This window comes from Triticum urartu, chromosome 7 (assembly GCF_003073215.2).
Source record: "Triticum urartu cultivar G1812 chromosome 7, Tu2.1, whole genome shotgun sequence".
In the NCBI taxonomy this organism is placed as follows: Eukaryota; Viridiplantae; Streptophyta; class Magnoliopsida; order Poales; family Poaceae; genus Triticum; species Triticum urartu.
The window spans coordinates 553,484,818-553,491,625 of record NC_053028.1 but is presented as its reverse complement, the minus strand read 5'-3'; the positions used below and the strand labels follow the sequence as shown (position 1 = coordinate 553,491,625).

Genomic DNA, 6,808 nt, shown 5'->3' with positions numbered 1-6,808 from the left:
GACTATCGCTACCGCTTAGTGATAAAGTAAAGCATTATAGCGCAATTGCATTGCATACAATAAAGCGACAACCATATGACTCCTGCCAGTTGCCGATAACTCGGTTACAAAACATGATCATCTCATACAATAAAATTTAGCATCATGTCTTGACCATATCACATCACAACAAGCCCTGCAAAAATAAATTAGACGTCCTCTACTTTGTTGTTGCAAATTTTACGTGGCTGCTACGGGCTTAAGCAAGAACCATTCTTACCTACGCATCAAAACCACAACGATAGTTTGTCAAGTTGGTGATGTTTTAACCTTCGCAAAGACCAGGCGTAGCCACACTTGGTTCAACTAAAGTTGGAGAAACTGACACCCGACAGCCACCCGTGTGCAAAGCACGTCGGTAGAACCAGTCTCGCGTAAGCGTACGCGTAATGTCGGTCCGGGCCGCTTTATCCAACAATATCGCTGAACCAAAGTATGACATGCTGGTAAGCAGTATGACTTATATCGCCCACAACTCATTTGTGTTTTACTCATGCACAACATCAACGGATAAAACCTAGGCTCGAATGCCACTGTTGGGGAATGTAGTAATTTCAAAAAAATTCCTACGCACACGCAAGATCATGGTGATGCATAGCAACGAGAGGGGAGAGTGTTGTCCACGTACCCTCGTAGACCGAAAGCGGAAGCGTTAGCACAATGCGGTTGATGTAGTCGTAAGTCTTCACGATCCGACTGATCAAGTACCGAACACACGGCACCTCCAAGTTCAACACACGTTCAGCCCGATGACATCCCTTGAACTCCGATCCAGCCGAGTGTTGAGGGAGAGTTTCGTGAGCACGACGGCGTGGTGACGATGTTGATGTTCTACCGACGCAGGGCTTCGCCTAAGCACCGCTACAGTATTATCGAGATGGATTATGGTGGAGGGGGGCACCGCACACGGCTAAGAGATCAATGATCAATTTTGTGTCTTTGGGGTGCCCCCCTGCACCCGTATATAAAGCAGCAAGGGAGGAGGAGGCCGGCCCTAGGAGGAGGCACGCTGGAGTCCTACTAGGACTCCCTAGTCTCTATTCCTAATGGAGCAGTTGGTAGTCTTCGCCGGTCAATTTTCGTCCCACCACTTTCGTCCGGTTTTTTTCGTAGGACCACCTTCCCTCCGCTGGTTTTACCGTCTTGACAGAACCATTCCCTCGCTAGCCCTACCTCATCTCCCGTCTCCAGTCGCAGCCGCCGCCGCACCCCAATCCAACCCCGCCGCCGGCGATCTCCTCTCCCAAGGGAATCCCAAGGGAAGGGAAGGGAAGGAAAGGGAGAGGGAGCGCCCAGATCCAACCCCGCCGATCCCTTTGCCGCCGAACCCCTTGCCATCGCGCTCGCAACAAGGATCGATGCCTCCAGACTACCCTCGATCCGTGCGCTATCTCCGTTGGCCGCCAACGCCTCCGATCCCCTTCAGGACGCCCCTACGCCGCCGCCGAGATCCGAGAGGAGTCTCCCTTCGCCGACGCGGAGATCCCGTGCCTCTCTACAGATCACTCTCTCTCCTCTCGAAAGCTGTCGCCTCTCTGTCGCTGTTGGTGCTCGATGAAAGACGAGGGAGGCTCCTATCGGCGATTCCCTGTGGTCCTCGATGGCTCCTCCCGGCGATTCTCGATGGTCCTCGGCGGCTCCTCCCGACGATACCCCATGGTCCTCGACGGCGACGCCGGCTAGGCCAGTCCTCTCTCTCTCTCTCGCTCACCCAATTTCCCCTGGCCGGCGAGCTAGGATTAGGGTTACCAGCTCGACGCCGCCACCCTGTCATGTTGCAGGTGCTGCTATTACCCGCTGTCGGGCCCGTGTGCTCGTGCGCTGTAGTCGCCATGTCATGTTGCCGCTGCTGTTTCTTGCTGATGCATGCCGCTTCTGCTCGTGGCCGACCCGTACTGATGTTATTGTTCGTGGTTGGCCTCCCTGTGTGTTCATGCTGCTGTTATTTACCCTGCTCCTGTGTCGTGCTCGTGCAGCTGCAGCGAAAAGATAATGGGGCGATGGGTGCCGGTGGCGGGCACTGGTGGTGGCGGAAGGCGCTGTGGAGGCGCTCGCTGCTACCCGGCACCACTTGGACACCACCGGGTTCAGCCTTGCGTGGACCTGGGCGGCATCGCCTTTGCAGTTGTTCCTCGCCGTTGAGCAGTTGTGCGTTATTTATTTCCTGCTGCAAACATACACATGCCTGACTATTACCTGAAATGTGACACTTATTTGTTGATGAAATACTTATGTCATGATTTGGGATTGCTTGTTCAGAAGCTTCCATGATATCAGGTCCTTCACAATTCATGTTACAATAGTATATTCCTCAATAAGTTAGATATGGTGGTTTGCCATTTTAGATGAATGAATCATCAGACTTTCAATTGGTTTGTTAGTTATAGCTGGCTGATGATTACTTCAATGCAGAGTTTGCGATGGAACAACAGACCTCTCGGCCGACATCCTCTACAGATCCTACACTGCCATGGAGGAGGTGTTTCTGAATCACGTGAGGAAGCAATGGCTCGTCAAACCGCAGATCTCCTCGGTTGGGTCATGTTGTTTGGTTGGCATTATCAATGAAGGGGTCCTCTACATAGCAAACACTGGTGATTCATGTGTTGTCCCCGGGAGGGTCGAAAGAGGCGCCAAAGACATTAAGGCAGTTCAGCTGTCATCTGAGCATAACGCGAGCTTTCCGGCTGTAAGGGATGAGCTAAGACAGGTACACCCAAATGACCCCCGGATCATGGCCCTAAAACACAAAGTTTGATGCATGAAGGGCATTATTCAGGTATTTCATTTTGCCGGCCTCTGTAAAATTGATGATGTCTATAAATACTCCTCTGTGTAAACCTGGGCCAGGAGTTTATTTGATAAAGGTTTCAATTTGCGCCCCATTTCATGGATTAATGATGCCAAGAGCATACCATTTGTGCAAAGTCCCAAGGTCGATGTCTTCTGACATATCTCACATAATAATTACTCGTGCTATGTTTTTTTCTTTGTATTCAGGTTTCCAGAATGATTGGCCACACCTACCTAAAAAGTTCGGAATTTAATCATGAGCCCCTTCTGGCCTGGTTCCATATTCGAAGGCCCTTCCATAATCCAATTCTTTGTCCCGAACCATCCATTGAAGAACATAGACTGTGCAAAATATCAGTTTGTTATATTTGCATCAGATGGACTATGTGAGCACTTAAACAATCAGGAAGCTGTGGATATAGTTCATTGTTCACCTCAGAATGTAAGTTGTTTCTTCTGTATCCACTAGAAACCGGAAATGAGAACACCATCTCTGCATAACTGAACCAAGTGACTGAAAATTTATGTTATATGGTACAACCTCACGAGAGAATTATTTTTGTACACGTAGAACACAGTTACATGTATGCCTTCAATGTTATTTGTTATTTTAAAAGATATTTTGAAATGTATAAATGAGCTTGGCTTTCAACCCCACAAGGTCTAAAATTTCTCAGTTTTATCAAGTCATACACCGTTTTAGTTACCATATGTATAATTGTGGATACCTGATACTCTAAATGCCCATTCGGCCAGGTTGATTTGCAAGGGCTGTGTGGAGCGAACCATGTTCCTCTAAACCAAGGGGTCCTTATGGCCCTTCTCCTGCAACTGGCACGCAACATAGCCGATGAGATATCCCTGAAGCTTCAAGGGATACAAAGGTTCATAAAATGTTTACACTTTACACATAGTATTTGGTTCATATCTCCATTGTTTTATGTTCAATTAACTGCTGCGGTTCTCTTAAATAGTTTGAATAATTTAGCATTTCGGGAAATTATAGTAGTTGTATATCCGACATCTGTTTGATAATTGATATCAAGGTGAAGGATAGATACCGGGCTCTAGATTATGTACATATATATCAAGATCACTTGTTTTTAAAGTTGGAGAAATATGGCTTTCCTATTTCATTGTCCATTAAACAACATTTTGAAATGCTTCTATTAATGCAACAAAGGTTGGATTCAGAAACGTAGTTTCTTATCTCCTGATGTGTATAATAGCTGTTTTGCAAACAAATATTTTATGGTATAATTTTTTTGTCTACATCTGCAGGATGTTATTACTCAACCCACATGATTGGGAGTTATAGAGGGACTTTATGTCGCACATTCCTCATGTACTACAGGCTTACTGGGCTAAGAATGAACAATGCTATATCGAGCAAATCTTCATGGATATATTATGTTGTTCTATCCTTTAGCTAGAGCTTGTTCTCTCTGCTTGCTCCAGAATTGTTACATATAACTTCAATATGCATGAACTAATTTATATCTTACAGAGATTTCAACTCCATATCATTCATGCAAGCTAAGCAGGTGTATCTTGGTCTTATGGAGTTTCCACCCACCATCATTAGCTGAGATACATTCTGCTATGCAGCACAATTTTGGGTATAAGCTAAATAACCTTAATTTGATGCATGTAACTGGAAGATGTGCCACATGCATGCTCATAATCGATTAATGGTATAATTAATCTTTCTTGATCTCATCAGTTTCGTTTAGGTAGTAAGCAACCTACACATCTGTAGCCTGAAGTTCAGAAGTTGGCATGGTTTTAGTTGAGAATAATGTAGCATTATATTATTAGCTTAGACTTTGAGCAACCTGGAAGCAAGATGTGAATAGCAGATCAATAGCATACACCTTTGTGGTTATTGCCCTATCTCATGACAGAGAGAGAAGTAAATAAATCAAAGTTGTGAACAACGGATGAGGTTTAATTAATTATGTCCACGCCGTGCTTATTAGCTTATCTCATAGTGACAAACTGAATATAACAAGTACCTACGAATTAGAGAGCAAAAACATTAGAAGTGCGTAAAATGTTATTCACTATTTATGTTCATATAGACCACGACATAAATTTTAGATATTGGTTTACTTAATTATTTACTAACTTGCAAAATTTGCAGTACATGGAGTAAAATGCAGAAACAATGGAAAAATAAAATATTAACAGAGGTTGCGGTTGGAGAACCTCAGAATCATGCTCTTCTCTGAAATCCAGTTAGCTGGGGTAATCCCCCTCTAGAAACATTGATGGAAACTCAATATTATCCAAGGAACTTACATTCCATAGGCTCTCTCTGTCCCCTCAAGTAAGCAGGTCATACATTAGGATGCTCAAGTTACAGTGACTTGATGTAGGTAAGCAACTTTCACACATTTTCTCTTCCAACCATCCGAACCATGCGGAGCTCCTGATGTTAGGCCCGGGCATGGGTTTCCGGGAGAACCTGCTCGTGCCTCATGCGAAAGACTTCCCTGCATTCGCGTGCCGCCACCAGAGCAGCAAGGCGCACAAAGGATGGGTGGCATCGGGCTTGCGCCGTGTACATGGTGTGCAGGAGAGGAGGCATGGTTCAAGGTTGTCTCTTCTGCGATGTGTATATGTATATTACCAGCTTGCGCCTCACTGAGGGGCTCAATGCTTATTGGGTTTCTTGTTACACTTTTAACCTCGGAGAGCGATTTCTGTTTTATTTTCCTCTATTGATCATGCTTACTATGCGTATACTTATTTTTATATTGATCATGCTTACTATGCGTACAACTGTTATTTCAGTGCTTTTATTGGAGGGAGTTGGTATTATCCAGATCATAGTTTTCCTGGATTGTCTGAGACCAGTGCCTCAAAGCAACGTCGCAGCTAACAAGGTTATTTGTATACTATTCTGCTACCAGTGTTAGGTCATTCACAGTCACGCACCCCAGCCACATGACCTATGTTGTCTCTTTGTTGCGCGGCCGAGGCCCTTAAATGCAGGGAGGAGGCGGCGTTCCTTAGCAACGCTCCATCTTATTACCTCGTCATTCATTTCTTATTTTTTTTTCATCAAGTTTGGATTGCTTGATGAAAAAAAGAAAAGAAATGAACTTGATGAAAAAAATTAAGAAATGAATGACGAGGTAAGTATGGTACAAGTGCCTTTTGTTTTTCCACGGTGGAGTAAAGGGGCTTCAAGGATTGGAGTTACAAAGTCTACATGTGAAACCATAGAAATAATTTCTTATTGATATCTCTTCTTTGTTCATGTGTTCATTTACTCATAGTTTTCTTTTCAGTTTCTTGTATTAGTTTGTTGTAACAAGGTCGGAGATGATGGAGAGAAATGGTCCTGTAGGCGAAAGTGGTGCTTGTCGGTTATGTGTTGTCCAGACCTTGTGCCGGCAGTGAGAACTGCAGTGATGTGCCTCCACATCTGTCATCCATCTATTAATTTCTTGGTAGTAATATTGCGACACTATCTTTTTTGCAGCCTTGTGATTTCTGTGATGTGATGTGCTGCTACTTCACCACTTTGCAAAGGAATGAATTATATCACTGATATTTATTTGTTACCATCAGTTCCTTGATTATTGAATGTCCTTATGCTTAAACACCAACATGTTGATTTTTGTGGCAGAAAAAAAATTACCAGATGTCATGCCATTGGACAATATTACAGTCTAAAGAAGTAGTTCTAGAAACTCATACTTGCATTATAGTCATAGCAACGCACATGCATCTAACTAATAACCATTGTTGAAGAAATCGTTAACGGTTGGCTGGCGAGTAGGGGATTAATAGGCTAATCAGCAAGTTAATCAGTCATTTAATCAATTAATCGGACGATTTATTGGTTTATCGGCTACTCGGTGACCCTATGAGTAGGGATTAATTGGCAAGTTAACTGGTTAATTGGACGAATTCTTAAACAGGGCTAATAACACTTTGTTTTGATACTTATTCTGTCGGATCTCCA

General features: G+C 44.1%; 1 pseudogene; it reads left to right on the top strand.

Moving 5' to 3' along the window:
* The first annotated feature begins 2,032 nt into the window (after positions 1–2,032).
* Positions 2,033–6,419, top strand: LOC125518579 (annotated as a pseudogene).
* Positions 6,420–6,808: the final 389 nt, after the last annotated feature.